The 21,971-nt window shown below is 40.5% G+C and overlaps 1 protein-coding gene across 2 annotated transcripts in view; it reads left to right on the top strand.

The window, feature by feature from the left end:
• The window catches only part of PPP2R3A (protein phosphatase 2 regulatory subunit B''alpha), a 281,206-nt gene that overhangs the window by 51,978 nt on the left and 207,257 nt on the right, over nt 1–21,971 (top strand). For both annotated transcript variants that reach the window (XM_049870478.1, XM_049870479.1), the window contains exon 2: nt 21,608–21,763. The gene's annotated coding sequence lies outside the window, so the exon portion shown is untranslated. The remainder of the gene's footprint in view (nt 1–21,607; nt 21,764–21,971) is intronic.

The raw sequence follows: 21,971 nt of genomic DNA, 5'->3' as shown, positions 1-21,971 counted from the left end.
TGGAAGATCTGTGCCTACTTGATTTAGTCCCTCTTTATTGATTATTGTCATCTTTTGCATAATGACATCAGTGATTCCCTGTTTTGAGTTTTTTTGTTTATCTTGATTTATTTTTGTGATTTCTCTATCTGAGCTGATATATGCTTGCTCTGTTCTGTGTTCTAGTGTTGGGTTGTTATCTGATATTACTCATTTTCCAACCAGAGAATTCCCTTTAGTATTTCTTGTAGTTTTGGTTTGGTTTTTGCAAATTCCCTAAGCTTCTGTTTGTCTTTAAATGTCTTAATTTTGCCTTCATATTTGTGAGACAATTTTGCTGGATATATGATTCTTGGCTGGCAATTTTTCTTTTTCAGTGTTTTATATATGTCATCCCATTGCCTTCTTGCCTGCATGGTTTCTGCCAAGTAGTCTGAAGTTATTGATTCTTCTTTCTAGGTGACTTTTCATTTATCCCTGGCCACTCTTAAAAGTTTCTCTTTCTCTTAGGTTTTGGCAATTTTGATTATAATATGGCTTGGTGACTTCCTTTTGGGATCTGGCTTGTATGGGATTCGATGAGCATCTTGGATAGATACCCTTTCATCTTTCACAATGTCAGGGACGTTTTCTGCCAACAAATCTTCAACAATTCTCTGTATTTTCTGTTATCCCTCCCTGCTCTGGTATTCTAATCACTCACAAGGTATTCTTCTTGATAGAGTCCCACATGATTGTTAGGGTTTCTTCATTTTTTTTTTAATTCTTTTATCTGATTTTTCTTCAAATATATTGTTGCCAAGTGTATTATCTTCAATGTCACTGATTCTGCACTCCAGTTTCTCAGTCCCCCTCCTCTGACTTTCTATTGAGTTGTCTAATTCCATAATTTTATTGTTATCTTCTGAATTTCTGATTGCTCTCTCTCTATGGATTCTTGCAGTTTGTTAAGTTTTTCACTGTGTTCTTGAATAATCTTTTTAATTTCTTAACTGCTTTATCTGTGTGTTCCTTAGCTTTTTCTGTGTGTTGCCTGATCTCGCTCCTGATGTCTTGAAGAGTTCTGTATGTTAATCTTTTGTATTCTCCATCTGGTAATTCCAGAAATACATCTTTATCCAGGAGAGTCCTTGATTCTTTGTTTTGGGAGTTTGTTGAAGCAATCATGGTCTGCTTCTTTATGTGATTTGGTATTCACTCTTGTCTCTGAGCCAGCTATAAGTTATTGTATTAATTTATTTTATGATTGCTCACTGTGTCCTAGTTTCTTGTTTTGTTTTGATATACCCCACAAGGCTACTAGAGTGAGCTACCTTGATTATTGGAGCTTTTGAAGCAGTAATGTCCTGTTACCAGATGGCTGGTGCTGTTACTAAGTATATGATCCTAGGAGTCCATTCACCATAGTTATATAGATTCACCTCAGGTGTCCTGATAGTCGGTCACCTATTGTGTTGTGTAGGTTCTCACCTACTGTCTTAGTGGAGCAGTGGTGATGGGTGTATGCACAGGTTTCTGCTAGCAGCAGGGGGCCACACTCTGAGGAAGGTGGGGCTGACTGCCTTCCCCCAGTGTCAGTGAGAAAGAAGTGTCCCTGTTCTCTAGAGCACTATGGTGGGTGGGCTCTGCAGCTGTACTTTAGGCACTCAGTGCTTATACCTGTAAGGACTGGTAGGCAGTACTATTGTTGGACCCCTTTCGTGGGTGGCTAGGTGGCGTGGATGGAGCCTCCAGTCCTCAGGCCCCTGCTGTGTATACTCAAAAAAAAAAAAAAAAATACTCAAAGGCCCTGTTTAGTAGGCCGAAGAGTATCAAACCTCCAGAACCTGCTTCTTCACTGCACAGCTGGAACAGTCACAGTCAGGCCTCAAACAGATAACGCCCTCCTTGCAATATAATAGCCACCTGGATCTGTTCAGTAGAGAAAGACAAAGTCTGTGGATCACTCGTGCTTGGACTGGAGCCACTTCTGCCCTGAGCTTCCAGATTAGGGGAGTCGGCAGAGTATTTTTCACCCATTTGTTAATTTGTTCCTTCTCCAAGGCCGGTAGAATGGCTCAGGGAATGTAGGAGGACGTATCTCAGGGCCACGGAAGTCAACTGTTAATGAAGCCAGCTGGGGCAGAGGGAGGAGGGATCATATAGATAGGAGACAGTTCTTTAAAAAAAAAAAAAAGGCATTAGATCCATGCGTGGTAAATTAGACAAAATCACTTACCTTCTTCTGAGAGCACACTGTTTTATCTGAGATTCCAGAGGCGTGTGTTTAGCCTTTGTGGGCTGGTTGAGTCCCTGCCAAGATCGCCCCAGGGGATTAAGGCTGCATTCCGTGATTGCCTTCTTTCACTGAGGCAGCTGTGTCCTAAACTCCATTGCCAGTCCTGCAGCTGTCACACCAGGGGTTTGGAGTGCCGGCACTTCGGTTGCCTTCTTTCACTGAGGCAGCCATTTCCTCAACGCCACGGCTATCCCTGCTGTAGACACGCCACAGGAACAGTGCTGCGCCACTGTGCTTGCCTTTTTTCGCTGAAGCTGCCGTGTCCCAGGAAACTACCATCAGCCCCACCACAATCATACCAAGGAATTGGAGCTGAGGCGCTGCCATGGGCTCAGCAACTCTTCGCTGCTTCTGCACCTTCTCTCCCTCCCCCGTCACTCAGTCCGATTCCTTAACTTTGCATTTGATGCTCAGGGTTCCTAGCTTGTCATATATATAATCAATTTATTTGTTTTTTCGGGTGTTTGTTCTAGGAGGGATCAGCAGAAGTATCTGACTACTTAGCTGCCTTGGCCCCACCTTGATCTGATAGTTTTTAGTAGTATATTATTTAGTTTCAATGTGTTTATTCTTTTTCCCTTATTTCACCTGTTGTCGATTTCTAGCTTCGTACTGTTATGGTCAGAGAAGATGCTTTGTGTGATTTCATTCTTTTTAAATTTGTTGAGAGTAGTCTTGTGTCCTAGCATATGCTCTATTCTGGAAAGTGATTCATGTACACTGGAGAAGAATGTGTATTGTTCTGATGTTGGGTGGAGTTTTCTATATACGTCCATTAGGTCATGGATTTATTTATGTTCTCAGTGTCCTTAGTGATATTCTTTTTAGGTATTCTGTCTGTAAGTGAAAGTGGTGTGTTGACATCCCCTACTATTATTGTGGAGTTGTATATTTCTTCTTTCATACTAGTCAGTAGTTGTTTCACGTATTTTGGTGCATTGCTATTGGTCTTGTTGTTAAGTGCTGTCAAATCAGTTCCAGCTCATAACAACCCTATGTACCACAGAATGAAACACTGCTCAATCCTGCACCATCATCACAACCATTGTTATGCTTGAGCCCATTGTTGCCGCCACTGTGTCAGCCCAGCTCATTGAGCATTTTCCTATCTCTTGATGACCCTCTACTTTACCAAGCATGATGTCTGATGTCCGTCTCCAGGTAGTGATCCTTCCTGATAACATATCTAAAGTATGTGAGACGTGGTCTTGCCATCCTTGCTTCTAAGGAGCATTCTGGTTGTACTTCTTCTGAGACAGATCTGTTTGTTCTTTCGGCAGTACGTGGTATAGTCAGTGTTCTTGCCAACACCACAATTAAAGGCGTCAGTTCTTTGGTCTTCCTTCTTCTTTGTCAAGTTTTTGCATGCATATAAGGTGATTGAAAACACCATGGCTTGGGTCAGGCGCACGTGGTCTTCAAGGTGTCATCTTTGCTTTTTAACACTTTAAAGAGATCTTTTGCAGCATATTTGCCCAGTGCAGTGCATCTATTGATTTCTTGACTGCTGCTTCCATGGGTGTTGACTGTGGATCCAAGTAAGATGAAATCCTTGACAACCTCAGTCTCCTCTCTGTTCATCATGATGTTGCTTATTGGTCCAGTTGTGAGAATTTTTGTTTTCTTTATGGTGATGTGTAATCCATACTGAAGGCTGTGGTCTTTGATCTGTATCAGTAAATGCTTCAAGTCCTCCTTACTTTCAGCAAGCAAGGTTGTGTCATCTGCATGATGCAGGTTGTTACTGAGTCTTCATCCAATCTTGATGCCCTGTTCTTCTTCATATAGTCCAGCTTCTTGGATATTTGCTAAGCATATTGAATAAGTGTGGTGAAAGGATACAACCCTGGCACACACCTTTCCTGACTTTAAACCACACTGTATCCCGTTGTTCTGTCCTAGAACTGCCTCTTGATCTAAATACAGGTTCCTCATGAGCACAACTAAGTGTTCTGGAGTTCCCATTCTTTCTAATGTTATCCATAATTAGCTATGATCTGCGCAGTTGAATGCCTTACCGTAGTCAATAAAGCACAGGTAAACATCTTTCTGTTATTTTCTGCTTTTAGTGAAGATCCATCAGACATCAGCAATGATATTTGTGGTTCCACGTCCACTTCTAAATCCAGCTTGAATTTCTGGCAGTTTCCTGTCAATATACTGCCGCAGCGACTTTTGAATGATCTTCAGCAAAATTTTATTTGTGTGTGCTATTAATGATATTGTTAGATAATTTCCGCATTCAGTTGGATTACCTTTCTTGGGAATAGGTATAAATATGCATGTCTTCCAGTCAGTTGGCCAGGTCACTGTCTTCCAGATTTCTTGGCATAGGCAAGTGAGCACCTCCAGCACTGTATCTGTTTGTTGAAATATCGCAATTGGTATTCTGTCAATTCCTGGAACCTTGTTTTTCATCAGTGTCTTCAGAACAGCTCGAACTTCTTCCTTCAGTACCTTTGGTTCCTGATCATATGCTACCTCCCGAAGCAATTGAACGCCTACCAGTTCTTTTTGGTTTAGTGACTGCGTATTCCTTCTGTCTGCTTTTGATGCCTCGTGCATCATTTAATATTTTCTCTGTAGAATCCTTCAGTATTGCAACTCTAGGCTTGAATTTTTTTTCTGTTCTTTTAGCTTGAGAAATGCTAAGTGTGTTCTTCCCTTTTGGTTTTCTATCTCCAGGTCTTTGAACATTTTGTTATAATACTTTACTTTTTCTTCTTGAGCTGCCCTTTGAAATCTGTTCAGCTCTTCAACTCTTTTATTTCATCATTTCTTCCTTTTGTTTTAACTTCTTGATGTTAAAGAGCAAGTTTCAGAGCCTCTTCTGACATGCATTTTGGTCTTTTCTTTCTTTCCTGTCTTTTTAATGACGTCTTGCCTTCCTCATGTATGATGTCCTTGATGTCATTCCACAACCTGTCTGCTCTTTGGTCATTAGTGTTCAATATGGTCATTAGTGTCTTTAGTTGCTGTTAAGTGCATATATATTTGTAATTGTTATGCCTTCTTGCTCAGTTGACCCTTTTATTATTATATAATGTCCTTATTTATCTTTTGTAATAGATTTTAATTTAAAGTCTATTTTATCTGATATCAGTATGGCCACCTCTGCTCTCTTTTGTTAACTGGTTGTGTGGAATATTTTTCTCCATTTACTTTCAGTCTGTTTGTGTTCTTGTGTCTAAGCTGTGTTTCTTGTAGATGGATCTTTTTTTTTTTTAATCCATTCTGTCACTCCCTGCCTTTGCACGTGGTATTTAGACCATTTACATTTAAGGTTATTACTGAAAGCAATGTCTGCCTCACTCATTTTTTGTTTGTTTGTTTGTATTTGGGTGCTTTCTTGTGATGAGCCCTTTTGTTATGTTCCTTCTTGTCTTCTGATTGTTCCTTCTTAGTGATTTCTCAGTGGTTATCCATATGTTAGATTATACAACTTAAAATTACATCAGTGTTTAATATATGAACAGCAGTTAACATACAACCTTAACATAATAAATCTATTCCCGATGTTATTCTCCTTCTCCTGTATCTGTTGGTGTGTCTCCATTAACATCAATATACAACCTATATTCAGTGTTTACTTTGTACTTATTTCTTAATGCCCTAGCCTTTCCTTTTGGAGTACTCTCTTGAGTAATACTTTCTTTGTTCTTTTCTCTTACTTCTCTTGAGATGTGAATAATTCAATTTTTTTGTCTTCTGGTTCACTTACTCCTTCTTCTGTGTGTTCGATTCTGTTGTTGTTTCTCTTGTTTTTTCTAATTCAGGTATTTTATTCTTCACTTCCAATAGTTCTTTTTGTTTCTTCGTTTATGTTTTCAGTTTCCTTGTTAAATCTCTCATTTTGTTCCTCCATTTGCCTCCTCGTCTCCACTCATTTGTTTTCTGTGTGCTTTTTGGTTTCTTTAAATATAATTAGCACCATAGCCTGAAATTTATCAATTCTTTTTTTACTCTGGTCTCTATAGGAGAGATTTCCTCTTCTTTGTGTTTTGCTTTTTGATTGTTCCTTCTTCCCTGGGGATTTTGTATGTTTTACTATCTTTTGCTGAACTTGGACCATTTTGTTATTATTGTTATTATTGCTTTAAATTTTGTGTTCTCTTTATTGTGGGAAAATCTTCCAGTTGTGCACCCTGGTGGCACAGAGAACAAGCCCCGGACTGCCAACCAAAAGGCCAGGGCCTCTACGCACCAGCCACTCCGTGAGAGAAAGGTGTGGCAGACCACTTTCACAAATATTCACGGTCCTGGAAACCCCACAGGACAGCTCCCCTCAGCCCACAGGTTTGCTATGAGTCAGAATGTCCTAGCAGCAGTGGGCTTGGTATCTTCTCCTGAGAACCAGTAGATAGCACTCTTATTCTTAGATTTTTTTTTTTAGTGTCGATTCAGAAGCTCTGGATGCTTGCTCCCTGGAGTTCTGCACGCATGCACAGGAGGGGGTGATTAGATGGTTGCAGATGCTGACGTTAGTGGTGGGGCTCGACTTGCTGTGATGAAGGCTCTCTGTGTCTTTTACAGGTGCCCCACACAGGTTCACCCATGGTGCCCCACTGTGGGCTGATTGTCTCTCTGTGCCGCTCTGTCAGTCTGAAGTATTCCCCTCGCCCTGTTACCATGGCAGTTCCTCCTGGTCCTAGCATCCATCCATCTCAGTCCTCAGTAGGATGCAACAATACCGTCACCCAGCATCACAGTCTCCCTTAACCACCTCCCAGTTGCATGGCCTGCATACCCCTACAGCCAGTTTGTGCCACCTTAAAAAATAATCATGCTAGAGCTTCCTCAAATTAGGTTTTTTTTGTGTGTTTCCTATTTAGGGTATTACCCAGCCCCGTCCCAAAATGACAGCAATGAACGAGCACTCGCAGCGTTAACAGTTAGGATCTCCTGGCTTCTGTACCAACCCCGTTGCTCCTCTCCCCGCTTATGGACTAACTCCAACTCTCCAGTGCCTCACCTGTTGTCTGGAGTTCTGAGATCTCAGTCTGTGCTTGTTTTTATTTGTTGTTCAGTGAGTTAATTCCTGGGGGACTAAATGGGAACATCCACTCGCTTCACCATCTTGCTCCGCTTCTCCGTAGATTTGGACATAGGCTAGCTAAGAAGTTTGGAGATCAGGGCGATGTACTGTTCTCCTTACTGGTGGGCCATGTATGTGTTTTTAATAGTGGACGTTTATAGGGTCGCTATGAGTCGGAATCGACTTGATGGCAGCAGGTTTGGTTGGGTTTTTTGGTATAAAAATAATTTGCCCAGCTATAGTAGAAGCATAATTGAGCCCCTTGTTGCCAGGCTTTGTCAGCGTGTGTTTGTGTGGGTTGAGATGCAGTGCTGGGTTTCACAGCTCTAATGTCTAATGTACTTTGCCTGTCAGTAGTAACGCATTTGGAATGGAGGCCAGAGGTGCTGGTCTTAGGTCCAAAGCATTTGCTAAGCCTTTGCACTAGGTAAAATGCAAAATTAAGCCTGAGCAGTTACGAGAAATGGCCTGCAGGGCCACTTTACCCTAGATAGATCAGTCAGTTCCTCCTTAAACTGGTTACGAGGGTGACATTTGTTCCTAGTGTAGATGTTGGCCAAGGAAACAGAAATGATGGTATGTTAGGAAAGTTGTCTCCCTCCTTACCTTCCTTTATTTAGTGCTTGTATGATAGGTACGCTTCTGGTGTTAGGATACAGTGGTGAACAAGATCTTTGCCTTCCTTCAGTGTACATTCTGTTGCAGGGATAAAGACAGTAAATGTGTAAACTATAAAAAAACAACTCTAAGTACTGATAAGTGCTGTAAAGATAGTAAACTGGATGATGGGGTAGAGATGGAGACTTGGTCAAGGGAAAGGAAGAGGCTGTGTGAGGAACTTAAAAGAGGCAGGGGAATGTAGTAAAAGATAAGGTCAAGGAGTTGGTAGGCATATTCTGGAGCTATTTTAGGCCTTGATAGCGAAGTTTAGATTTTATTCAAATTGTAGTGGGTAGCCATTGGAGCATTTTAAATAGGTGAGTGATTTGCTGTGACTTGCATTACTGTGGTTGTGCTGTTTGGAGAATGAGCAGTAGAAAATAAGAGTGGAAGCAGGGAAACCAGTAAGGAGGCCATGACAGCCCAGGAGAGCATGATGATTTGGTCCAGGATTCTAGCAGTAGATGCGGTGATCGAAATTGAGTGATATTTTGCAGTAGGGTTGGCAGGCCTTGCTGAGGAAGTTTATATCCTGGGCATGGCCTGAAAATATGGCAGGTAGCCATTCCACTCTTATGGGCTGCCGAACACCTAATAAGATTCCTATAAAAAGTTCAGTTGCCCCAATAAGGTACTCTAATTGTGTGTGCGCTGAGCTACCAGGTTGTCTGTTTATAAACTGGGCAATTAATAACAGATAAATTCTTGCAGTTTTTATCTCACTTGTTCTATTATAGTTTATTCTCAACTCTCCTCATATTTCTGGCTCTTGCCCAGTCTCCCTACCTGCTTCTGGCCTTTTGGTTTGGACCTCCATCATGTCTTCCCTTTGGCTTCTTGAAGTTGAACCTTGTTCTCAGCTCTGCTTTCCTGTGTGATGTCACACACACATCCACACCCCATCGTAATATTGAATGAGAACTTCCCTGCAGAAATATCACTGCAAAAATTATGGCCTGAGAGCCCCATTAGAGATTGTGATTCATATGGGTATCCTGTGAGTGGTTTTGTTTAATTACCTACTACTCTTGAGCCCTTACATTTTGCCTAAAATTGTAGACCACCAAGAGTGCTTCACATGCTCTTCCAGTGGGCAAGCACAGAGGTTAGCTGGATCAGAGCAGAAATCAACTAATTACCTGTGAGAAGACCTTGCCCAAGATATAGTCAGAAACCAAAAATACCAAACTTATTGTTGTTGAGTTGGTTTCAATTCATGGCACCACCATGTTTTCTTGGCTACAGTCTTCACAGAAGCAGATTTCTGTATAATTTTTTATACTTATAAGGTGTGGTAATGTACTTATGGTCTGAAGTTCAGTTAGGTAGCATTTAACTTTATTCATGGGTTTTTAATAGCCTACCTTTAAATTTTACTTCATTAACTTTATTATGATTTTCTTTTATGTGACTATTTTATGTATCACTACACCCAGTTTCATCACTCTCTAATAACTTATTCAGTTTTCAAGCTTTCTGAAAAATAAAATTGGTTGTTTTTTTTAAACCTTTTTGTTCTTTTTATCCAGGTTACTGCAATGACTCAATGTTCTACAGATTTTGTGTCTTCTCTCCCTCTTTCCCTCCCTTCCTTCCTTTCTTCTTTTTCTTATGCTTACTAAGATCTTGAGACAATTCCTCCCCTAGAAGTTGAAAAATCTGGGATTATGGCAGAAACTCAGGGACTGACTACCCCATCTCCTTTTCCCTTAATCTGAGCATGGTATAGGTCAGAGGAACTTTGACGTCAGGGGAACCTAGACTCAAATCACAATTATTTCACTTTCTGAGTATGTAGTTTGAGCAAGTTCTTTAACTTCTCTCAGCCTCAGTTTCCTTGTTTGTGAAATAACATTAACCTCAGTGTTAGCGTAAGAATTAAATTAGAAATGCATTTAAATGTTCAACACAATGCTTGGCATATGTAAATATTTTTAAAACAGTGGTGTTATATAAATCTTCCTTTTGACAACCTAGTACAAGAAGGGTCAACATAGTAGCATGCCTCTCTGCCTTTCTCTCCACCAAGATAAGAGAGGGCAAAGAGAAAGCATGCCTGGTTCTCCACCTCTTGCTATGTTTTGTTATCTGTTGGTAGTAGAATGAGGTTCTACAGAGGGTAGTCTTGTGCTCAATGCATCACCATTCCCACAGTCCTGCCAGTGGGGGCCTGTGTAGGGGTAGTCTTACTCTGAACTCACTGGTTAATTCTGGGGAGGTAAGTTATGCTCCTCCATATATGTGGAGCCTTGCTGGCACAGTGGTTAAAGCCCTAGGCTGCTAACTGAAAAGTCAGCAATTTGAACCCACCAGCCACTCCACGGGAGAAGGATGTGGCAGTCTGCTTCTATAAGGATTACAGCCTCCGAAACCCTATGGGGCAGTTCCCTGTCCTACAGGGTTGCTATGAGTCAGTATCAACTCAACAGCAATAGGTTTTTTATGTATGTGGTTATTAAAACATACTCTTAGATGTTCTAAAGGCATAGGGTATGACCATGAGAGAAGGTCACTGAGACAGGGTAGAGAACAAGATCAGTGTTGTAGAGAAAAAGTCCAGAAACTTAAGAGGCCAGGATATCAGATGGATCATCTGTTTGGATGTTGAAATCAGCAGGAACTGTGACAGAAATAGTGTTGGAGTAACAATGAGCCAGAAGCTAAAATCTTCAAGGGATGAAAGGGAGACTTAAATGACTGCAATAAGGAAGGGTAGTGGGTGGTGGAGTCTGATGATGTGTGGCTCAAAGCAGTGGATTTTGTGGGAGGATGGCAGGAGAATGTCTGGAAGTAGCAGTGAGAAACAAAAAAGGACACCTACCAGGCCTCATGTTGTGAGGGGTGTGGAAAAGTGTCATCTAAGAATGCTGCAGGGAAAGCAGCACCCTCAATAGAGAGCGCAGTTTCGGTCAGAAAAAGAAGATAAAGAAAGTTGAAGAAAGCATCAGAGAAGAGGCCAAGGATGATATCGGGATTTTGCTGATGATGATTTCTGAGCTCCACAGGGCATGGTGGAAAAGCTGGGGTTTTAGGAGATAATGAAGGGTAGAGGCTTAGATTCCATTCATTATCAGTTAGTATAATCTCTCCGTCGCATACATTTTCAATTCATTTGCCTCTCTCTCTCTCACTTCAGCAACTTTGCCTACCTAAACTACAATGCTGATTAAATCTAATTCTTTACCTACTCCATGCCACTGAACTTACATTAAATTAATGATCATAACCTGAAGTGACCTTCAACGACTGACAGTCACACTAGATTTCCCCAGTTACTTTCTCTCAGTTTCCTCTCCTAAATGGCTATTTTGTGTCTTCAAGCTCATCACACATTCATTATCTTCTCTCCACTCTTCACTTTCAACTGCTGACCTTGCTTCCTATTTCACTGAGAAAAGTGAATCAGAAGAGGGTTTTGACAACCTTCCAGTCCTACATCTTCCCACTACCTGCAGTGGTACCCATATACTCTGGTTTCTCTGCTGTTATTTTAAAAGAACAAACTTTGGAGTCCCTGGGTAGTACCAATGGTTAACACACTTAGCCCCTTGGGGCCCCTCAAAAGAAAGGCCTGGCAATCGATTTTCAAAAAATCAGCCATTGAAAACCATATGGAGCACAGTTGTACTCTGACACACATGGGGTCACCATGAGTTGGAGTTGACACCAGTAGGTTTCCTGGTTACCTCAGTGCTTCTGCAGTTTTTTCTCTTGTTTCATAAATTTCCTCCTCTCTTCTAAATCACTGTTATGCATGAAAATATGCTTTTCTTTCTCCTGTCTTAGAAATAACTCTCCTTGGCTCTGCTTTCCCCTTTATTGACTTATTTCATTTAAACTTCACACCAAAACTTCTTAAAAGAGTTTTCTACATTCTGTTGCTAATTTTCCTTTTCCCATTCTTTCTTGAACTTAAGTCAGTCAGATACCTGCTCCTATATTCCACTAAAACTGTTCTTATCAGTTACCAGTGAGGGCCACATCTGTCATTTCTCGGCACTTGACCTGACTTAATATTCAGGAGCAGAGTTGGTCACACTCTTCCCTTTGGGACACTTTGTTTACTTGGCTTCTGGGATACTTGTCAAGAACTATGAATAATCTGAGATTTTACCCTATTTGTAAGCTAACATGATAGCCTGCCACAGGTTCTTGAATACTGGTAGAAGACATGAGACTTCTGTATCAGAGATAAAAGACAGTTTATTACTTACTGTAGTAGCTGTTGCCAGAATGTCAGTATTTTTTTTTACTGTTCTCTAAGCCCTGATTCTCCCAGGGCAATGTGAAGAGGACCAGGTGGGTTGTGTTATTGGAAAGCAAACCTGATCTTAGGGAACCCAAATCTTTTATGATGGGTAAATAAGCATGCCTGCCCCATTCCAGAAGAAAACATTATCTTTGTTATATTGGACAGTAACCCTTTGTTCCGAAAGGAGACACTATCAGGTCTTCCAAGACTGTTCACTATATAAACATTTTTGAAATTATAGTCAGGACAGAGGGCAATCAGTACGTTCCTTGCAGTATGTACAGAGACATGAGAGATTCATTCAGAATTTTCTCACAATTCCTGCCTCTTCTGTGGTTCCTGCTACCTCTCTCTAGCCACTTCTTCTCAGTCTTCTCTGCTGATTCCTCTTCACTTCCCCATACTCTAGATCTTTGCTGTCTAGTACTGCAGCCACTATCAATAATTAATCATTATCAATTATTTAGTTGTATTATCCATATTTTAAGTGCTCAATAGCCACGTGTGAGCAGTGGCTACTTATTGAAAGGCACAGATATACAAATTTTTCAGCGTTGCAGAAAGGTGTATTGTATAGCACTGCAGCTGCATGTTTGAGTGTCCAGGGCTCAGTCCTTGGATGTCTCAACTTTCTGTATTCCCTCCTTTGGTGATCTGATCCAGTCTCATGGCTTTAAATGTGAATCCCAAATTTCTGTAAGCCCAGATGCGTCCCCTAAACTCAGGGCTTAATTCTCCAACTAACTTCTGGACATTACTACCTGAATGTCTAATAGAAATCACAGAAGTTAATGTGTCCAAAACTGAACTACTGACCTTATTTGCCACCACCACCCCCTCCTTCACCAACAAATCTGTTTTTCCTACAGTCTTTCCAATCTTAATTAATGTCAGTTCTCTTCTTCTAGTTGCTCCAGCCAAAAAAAGAAAAAAACCTTAAATTCATCTTTGATCTCCCTGTTTTCCACAAAACGAACACATCTGTCCATTGGGTCTACTTTCAAAGTATACCTAGAATCTGACCACTTCTCACCCTTCGCATGCTGCCACCTGGCCCAAACCAGTGTCATCTTCTGCCTGGATTACTCTACTCGTCCCCCAGCTGGCCTCTGCGCTTCAACTATCGTTCCCTGTAGTCTATTCTCATCATAACAGCCGGAATGACCTTGTTAAAATTTAAGTCAGATCCTGTCATCTCTCTGCTCAAAACTCTTCAATAGCTTCCCATCTCAGTAAAAGCCAGAATCCTTCATATGACCCACAGGATTCTAAATGATTCCTACATCCACTCATCCCCTCCCCCTTCATTTCTGCCCCATTACTTCTCTACCTCCTACTGTTCATGCACTTGTTCCACTCCAGCCACACCGGCCTTCTCATATTTCCTAAAACATTCGAGACGTGCTCACACCTCAGAGCCTTTGTATCTGGTGTTACTTCTGTATTTTCCCCTGCACCCTCCCAACACACACATAGACTTTTTCTCCCGTGATAGTGATTGAAAAGACCAGACCAGTTGCCTTAAAGAATGATCCACATTGTAAATATCTCTGTTTACCCTATTACTTAAATTTTTCTCTATCCCTTGTATTTTCTCTAATACGGAGTTAGATCTAAAAGCTTGATTAGATTTAAGTTAAATATTTTGGGCAAGAAAATTCCATAGGAACTGTTTTTTTTTTTTTTTGAGATTCATTATATAAAACAGACAAAAGCAGAGCTATTCTAGTTGCAGTGGGAAATTCCTAATATTGACAGCTTCCAAGGAAACTCTGACAAGTAGTTTGTAAACCTGTAGAGCCTGTCCAAACACTTGGGGAAACTGAGGCCCAGAGAGAATACTTGAAGTCTTAAGGCCACCTAGCATCTCATGAAAAAGGCACAGTGCGCTGTTAGAGCACTCTTCGGGGAACCCCTGTCATGTCCTTGGAAAGCTAAATAATTAGATCGGCACTTGTTTTTTCTCTGGCAGCCCAGCCACTGATTTTAGTTGTCTGAGTGCTCCCCTTGATTGTCTGTCCTGCATTTATGAAGATTTGAAATTACTTCATTTTTTGTGTGTGTTGGGTTGTAGTCTTTTTTTGTTTCCCTTTTGGAAATTCTTCTTTGTCCACAAAGAATCCCAGATTCAGCCACTATTCATCTTATGTCTGGGGCCCTAAAGTCTCATGTGCTTCCGTATATGCCTTACCTCCTTCCACAGTTAGAATATCCAAAATGCTGCCATGGCTAAGGCCAGTTTTATAATTTCTTTGCTGCTTGCTTCCTTTCCCCACCTTGCTTATCATACAGCCTAGCATTCCTTTGAAAACTGAATAAGTAAATTTGATATATCCACATGATGTATATTAGATATTTGATGTACATTTTTATATTCATGGAAAAGAGCTTATAGTAAGTGGAAAAACGGATAATAAATTATGATTTAATTTCCTGTGTACGTGTGTATATGTGTGTGTATGTATTTGTTGTTGTTGTGTTGTTAAGTGCCAACAAGTCAGTTCCGATGACTCACAGTATCCTTATGTACAACAGAACAAAACACTGCCCGGCCTTGCACCATCTTCACAACTGTTGCTATGTTTGAGCCCATTATTGCAGCTGTTGTGTTAATCCTTCTCGTTGAGGATCTTCCTCTTTTGCTGACGGTCTAGTTTACCAAGCATGATGTCCTTCTCCAGGGACTGGTCCCTCCTGATAACATGGCCAGAGTACGTGAAACAAAGTCTTGTCATCCTTCTAGGAAACATTCTGGCTGTATTTCTTCCAAGAGAGATTTGTTCGTTCTTCCAGCAGTCCATGGTATATTCAGTATTCTTCACCAACACCGTAATCCAAAGGCATCAGTTCTTCCTCAGTCTTCCTTAATCATTGTCTACGCATGCATATGAACGATGCAAAATATCATGCCTTGGGTCAAGCGTACCTTAGTCCTCAGAGAGACATCTTTGCTTTTTAACACTTTAAAGAGATCTTTTGCAGTAGATTTGTCCAATGCAATATATCATTTGATTTTTTTTTTCGTACTTTAGTTGAGGGTTTACAGAGCAGATTAGTTTCTCATTAAACAATACACATACTGTTTTGTGACCCTGGTTGCCAACCCCACAACGTGTCAGCACTTTCCCCCTCTCCACCTTGGGTCCCCTGTTACCAGCTTTTCTGTCCTCTCCTGCCTTCTCGTCTCTGCCCCTGAGCTGGTGTGCCCATTTAGTCTCGTTCTGTTTTATGGACCTGTCTAATCTTTCTCTGAAGCGTGAATCTTGGGACTGATTTCAGTTAAAAGAATGTCCAGGAGCCATACTCTTGGAGATTCTCCAGTCTCTGTCAGACCAAAGTCTGATCTTTTTTTGTGAGTTAGAATTTTATTCTACATTTTTCTGCGGCTCTCTTTGGGACCCTTTATTGCCATCTCTATAAGAGCAGTCAGTGGCGGTAGCCAGGCACCACCTAGTTGTGCTGGACTCAGTCCGGTACAGGCTGTGGTAGTTGTGGTTCCTTAGTCCTTTGGAATAATCTTTCCCTTGTGTCTTTGGTTTTCTTCATTCTCCCTTGCTCTGGATGGGGTGGGACCAGTGAGGTATCTTAGATGGTCACTCACAAGCTTTTAAGATCCTAGATGCTACTTACCAAAGTAGAATGTAGGACATTTTCTTTATAAACTATGATATGCCAGTTGAGCTAGATGTCCCCCAAGACCATGGTCCTCAGCCCAGTAATTCAGTTCCTCAGGGAGTTTGGATGTGTCTGTGAATCTTACATGACCTTGCAGTGCCTAAGAGTTCCAAGTTCCCCACAGCCTCTCCAACATTTATTTTCTCTGCTGACTTCCCCAGAATTATGTACTGTCTTACCTTTCACCAAAGTTACCGTGTATCTATTATCTAGTTAGTGTTTTTCCCTCCCCAACCCTCCCCTCGCTAGGAACCATCAAAGACTGTTTCTATACATAAACATTTTCATGAATTTTTATAATAGTGGTCTCATACAAATTTGTCCTTTTGTGACTGACTTATTACACTCAGCATAATGGCCTGCAGATTCATCCATGTTGTGAGATGTTTCAAAGATTCATCATTGTTCTTTATTGTTATGTAGTAGTCCCTTGTGTATATATACCATTGTTTGTTTACCCATTCATCTGTTGATGGCACTTAGGTTATTTGTATCTTTTTGCAGTTGTGAATAGCCCTGCAGTAAACATGGGTGTGCATGTGTCTGTTTGTGTGACAGCTCTTATTTCTCTAGGATATTCCTAGGAGTGAAATTGCTGGATCATATGGTATTTCTGTTGCTAGCTTTTTGAGGAAGCAGCATATGGTTTTCCAAAATGGTTGTATCATTTTGCCTTCCCACCAGCAGTGCATAAGAGTTCCAGGCTCCCCACAGCCTCTCCAATGTTTATTTTCTGTGTTTTTTTTTTTTTTTTTTTTTGATTCATGCCAATAATGTTGGAGTGAGATGGTTTTGATTTGCATTTCTTTGATGGCTAGTGATCTTGAGCATTTCCTCATGTGTTTGTTAGCTGTTTGAAAGTCTTCTTTGGTGAAGTGTCTCTTCATATCCTTTCCCCATTTTTTAATTAGATTATTTGACTTTCTGTTGTTAGAGGTGTTAGATTTTCCTATAGATTTTAGAGATTAGACTTTTGTCGGAGCCAAAATTTTTTTCTCAGCTTGTAGGTTCTCTTTTTTACTCTTTTGGTAGTCTTTTGATGAGCAGAAATGTTTAACTTTTAGAAGATCCCAGTAATCTTGCTTATCTTCTGGTATCCGTGTATTGTTAGTTGTGGTTTATATTCTGCTTATACCATGTATTAGGGTCTCTAACGTTGACCCTGTTTTTTCTTCTATGATCTTTATGGTTTTGAGTGTTATATTTAGGTCTTTGATTAATTTTGAATTAGTTTTTGTGTATGGTGTGAGGTATGGGTCCTGTTTCATTTTTTCACAGATGGACATCCAGTTTTACCCAGCATCATTTGTTAAAAGACTGCCTTTTTCCCATTAAATGGGTTTTGGGCCTTTGTTGAAGATCAGGTGACTGTAGGTGAATGGATTTACATCTGGGTTCTTGATTCTGTTCCATTGGTCAGTTCTGTTCCATTGGTCTGTCATTGTATGAGTACCAACCAGGCTGTTTTGACTGCTGTAGCTGTATAGTAGGTTCTGAGGACAGATAATATGAGTCCTTCTACTTTATTCTTTTTGTTCAATAGTGCTTTACTTATCCGGGGCCTCTTTCCTTTCCATATAAAGTTAATGATTATTTTTTCCATCTCATTAAAGAGTTCTGTTGGTATTTGGATCAGGATTGCATAGTATTTTTAGATTGCTTTGGTAAGAATAGACATTTTCACAATGTTGTGTCTACCTGTCCATGATGTGGTATGTTTTTCCATTTATGTAGGTCTCATCATTTGATTTCTTGACTGCTGCTTCCGTGGGCATTTATTGTGGATCCAAGTAAAATGAAATCCTTGAAGATTTCAATATTTTCTCCTTTTACCATGATATTGCTTATTGGTCCAATTGTGAGGATTTTTTGTTTTCCTTATGTTAAAATGCAGTCCATACTGAAGGCTGTAGTCTTTGATCTTCACCAGTAAGTGCCTCAAGTCGTCTTTACCTCCAGCAAGCAAGGTTGTATCATCTGCATATCACAGGTTGTTAGTGAACCTTCCTCCAATCCTGATACCACATTCTTCTTCATATAGCCCAGCTTCTCAGATTATTTGCTCACCACACAGATTGAATAAGTATGGTGAAAAGGATACAACCTTGATACACACCTTTCCTGACTTTAAGCCACACGGCATTTCAGCTTTCTCTTTGAACAGCTGCCTCTTGATCTGTATGTATGTACACACACACACAAATCCCCATCTCTGTATGTTTATGTTTACAGCTAAAAATGGACATTCACAAAAGTGTTTATGTTGCTACATCTCTAGATGTGATCTTTGTTTTCCTTTTTATATTTCTGTTTCTTTGTAGCAAGCATGTTTTATTTCCGAAGTCATTACTTTTATAAAGATTAAAGCTGTGTTTTTTTGTTTGTTTCTATTTTTTAAAGCTACAGCTTTGGGTTGTCAAATCCAAACTGCTTTAAAGACAACTCCAAGCTGTTCCCCAGTCCACTGCTATCCAAGATTTTTCACTGCCCTTTTCTTACTGTCCCATTCAAGCAAATTTTCCCCAGACCTTATCCTTCTATTCCTTTGACCCCAGGTTCATGGTCATCTTCCATATTCGCCCATTTGCCTCTGAAGAGCCTCTCTGCTCACTTTTGTCTAAGTGAACTGGTCAGGGAAGGAAATGAGAATGTTGAAATTATGTTCTACAAGTAATTGCCAATAGAATGTGATCTCCATCAGGGCCCAGGAGTGGCTCAGAAAATACTGTACCTCTTCAATGGGTTGATCTTTTTTGTCTCATTCCTTTTATCCTATAAGTTCCTACAAGACAGGAGCCTTACTTGTTTTCTATAATGCTCTGAACATTTTGGGTAGTTAATATACGTTAATGAGTAAAATCTTTTTTAAAAACATGCTCAGAATTTACTTCATAAAAATGACTTTTAAGATCTGTTGTCAATTTGGGCCAAAATTTGTGCTTGTACAGGGATGTAGAAAAGCACGGGATTTAACGACAAAAAGACTTATGTTCAGATCCAGGTCACAGTTTTGTAATCATAGGCTAGTCACTTAAGCCTCTCAACTGCCTCAAATTATAGCCTTGCTGATTCTCTTCTGGACTTTGCAGTGGCCTTCCCTCTGGTCCACCTGGCTTCAGTTCGCTTACCTAACTCTGTCTTCCATAGTGCTAGCAGCGTGGTATGCCTACAGGGTAAACCTGACGATATCATCCCCAGACTGAAACCCCTCAGAGGCTCTCTGACGCTGTGTTGCTTCTTCTGCTTTTGCTCCTGGAAGTCTTTCTTTAAATTTGACACTTGAATAGTTCCAAACTCCTGGTTGTTGTTGTTGTCAGTTGCCATGGAGTCAGTTCCAACTAATGGCGACCCTATGTGTGCAGAGCAGAACTGCTACATAGGGTTTTCAAGACTGTTACCTTTGGGAAGCTGGTCACCCAGCCTGTCTTGTGAGGTGCCCCTGAGTGGGTTCAAACTGCCAACCTTTAGCTCTCTACAAATCCCATACTGTTTCCTGCATTGTCCCCATGGCATTCCTCTACCTGCAAGGCATTTTCCCTTTCTTCCTGTGGCCAACTGTTTCTCCTGTTCCCCAGAACTGGGCTTGGTAGTCCCCTCTCCAGGATGCCTCTTTGACCTAAAGGCTAGGCATCTTCCTTCTCTACCCACTCAGACTGTTAACTGCTTGAGGAAGGAACTACAGAATTTGTTTTAGTTTCTTCTGTCTGGAAGAGTTCCTGGTCTGTAACGGCATTCAGATGTTTATTAAACTGTGTTATAAAGTATATATGTTTTTGAGATGTTTCAACAAATGGATGCAGCTCAAGAAGTGTTCATTGATCTATGCCAAGAAATTTGGAAGACAGCTCCCTGGCCAACTGACAGGAAGAGATCCACATCTGTGCCCATTCCAAAGAAAGGTGATCCAACAGAATGCAGAAATTATGGAAAAAATATCATTAATAGCACACAGAAGTAAAATTTTGCTGAAGATCATTCAAAAGTGGCTGCAGCAGTAGACCCACAGGGAACTGTCAGAAATTCAAGATGGATTCAGAAGAGGGCATAGGACAAGGAGATTTCATTGCTGATATGAGATGAATCTTGTCTGAAAGCAGAGAATACCAGAAAGATGTTTACTTGTATTTTATTGACTATGCAAAGGCATTCGACTGTGAGGATTATAACAAATTATGGATAACATCGTGAAGAATGGGAATTCCAGAACACTTGGTCGTGCTCGTGAGGAACCTGTACATAGATAACCTGTACACAGAACAAGGGGGTGCTTCGTGGTTTAAAATCAGGTAAGGTGTGTGTCAGGTTCGTACCCTTTCATCACATTTATTAATCTGTATGCTGAGCAAATAATCCGAGAAGCTGGAGTATATGAAGAAGAATGGGGCAACAGGATTGGAGGAAGAGTCACTAACAACCTGTGTTACGCAGATAACACAGCCTCACTTGCTGAAAGTGAAGAGGACTTGAAGCACTTACTGGTGAAGATCAGAGACTGCAGCCTTCAGTATGAACTACACATCAACATAAAGAAAACAAAAATCCTCACAGCTGGACCAATAAGCAACATCTTGATAAACGGAGAAAATCCACAGTGAACGTCCATGGAAGCAGCAGTCAAGAAATCAAATGACATATTGCCTTAGACAGATGTGCTCCAAAAGACTTTTTAAGGTGTTGAAAAGCAAAGGTGTCACCCTGAGGACTAAGGTGCACCTGACCCAAGCCATGGTATTTTCAGTTGCCTCATATGCGTGCAAAAGCTGGACAATGAATAAGTGAGACCAAAGAAGAATTGATGCTTTGAATTACAGTGTTAGCGAAGAATATTGAACATGGACTACCAGAAGAACGAACAAATCTGACTTGGAAGAAATGCGGCCAGAGTGCTCCTTAGAAGCAAGGATGGTGAGACTTCGTCTCAGCTACTATGGACATTTTCAGGAGGGACCAGTCCTTGGGGAAAGACATCATGCTTGGTAAAGTAGAGGGTTAGCGAAAAAGAGAAAAACCCTCAATGAGGTGGATTGACACAGTGGCTGCAACAATGGACTCAAACATAAAAACGATTGTGAGGATGGCACAGGATTGAACAGTGTTTTGTTCTGTTGTACATAGGGTCACTATGAGTCAGAACCGACTCAGTGGCACCTAACAACAACGACAAACTCCAAATTATTTTTTACCTATAGAATGTGTTCTAAATTTTATATGATTGCCTCCAAAATTAGGAAAAGACCTCAAAAAAAGAAAACGCTATGGAATACAGTAACTTAAAAATACCACCAGCTGGACAGAAACAACTTTTGTTGGTATTTTGAAATATATGATAGAGAATTTTAATAAAATTATAAAATGGTAGAAGCTCAAACCTGCAATTTTTCTTTCAGAACCAGTTTCTAGGGAAATCACTAGGTTTGCAAATTACGTGCATTAAAAATTAATAAGCCAAAAAAAACCATTGCTGTTGAGTCAATTCCGACTCGTAGCTACCCTATAGGACAGAGCATAGAGTTTCCAAGTAGCAGCTGTTGGATTCTAACTGTGGACCTTTTGGTTAGCAGCTGAGCTCTTAACCACTATACCAGCTTATTATGCTTCTTACATCAAATAATACAAAATAGCTCTCATGTAAAATGTTGCTTTTTCCTAGTTTGAACAAAAAAAAAAACAAACAAACTTGTCTCTTGTACCCTAAACCCCAAAATAATCTCTCTCCCTCTTTTTTCAGAAAAGAAGATGAAATCCCAGTTAGAGAAGTGACTTGGCCAAGTTACTGAGCTGGTCAGTGCAGAAACAGAAGCTGGAACCAGGGACTCCTGACTGCCCACCTGGTGCTTTTCCTCTCAGCCACATTTTCTGTTTCTCCACTGGAGTGAAAAGAAAAGTAAGTTTGTAAGCACTTCCTAATTCCCACGTGCTCAGATTAGGCCTGTTGTTGAGATTTCTTATTATACTTTTAGTCTCATTGAGATAGCCCTAAGCCTAAAGCATTAATTGTTCTTTCATACTCATGTATACAATTTCTTTTAGAATCAGAAGATATTCCCTCATAAGAGATTTCCTAATTTATTTTCTCAACTATTTTTGAAGTG

The sequence above is a fragment of the Elephas maximus genome, chromosome 26 (genome assembly GCF_024166365.1).
Source record: "Elephas maximus indicus isolate mEleMax1 chromosome 26, mEleMax1 primary haplotype, whole genome shotgun sequence".
Taxonomy (NCBI): Eukaryota; Metazoa; Chordata; class Mammalia; order Proboscidea; family Elephantidae; genus Elephas; species Elephas maximus.
This window is presented reverse-complemented; position numbering and strand designations above follow the sequence as displayed.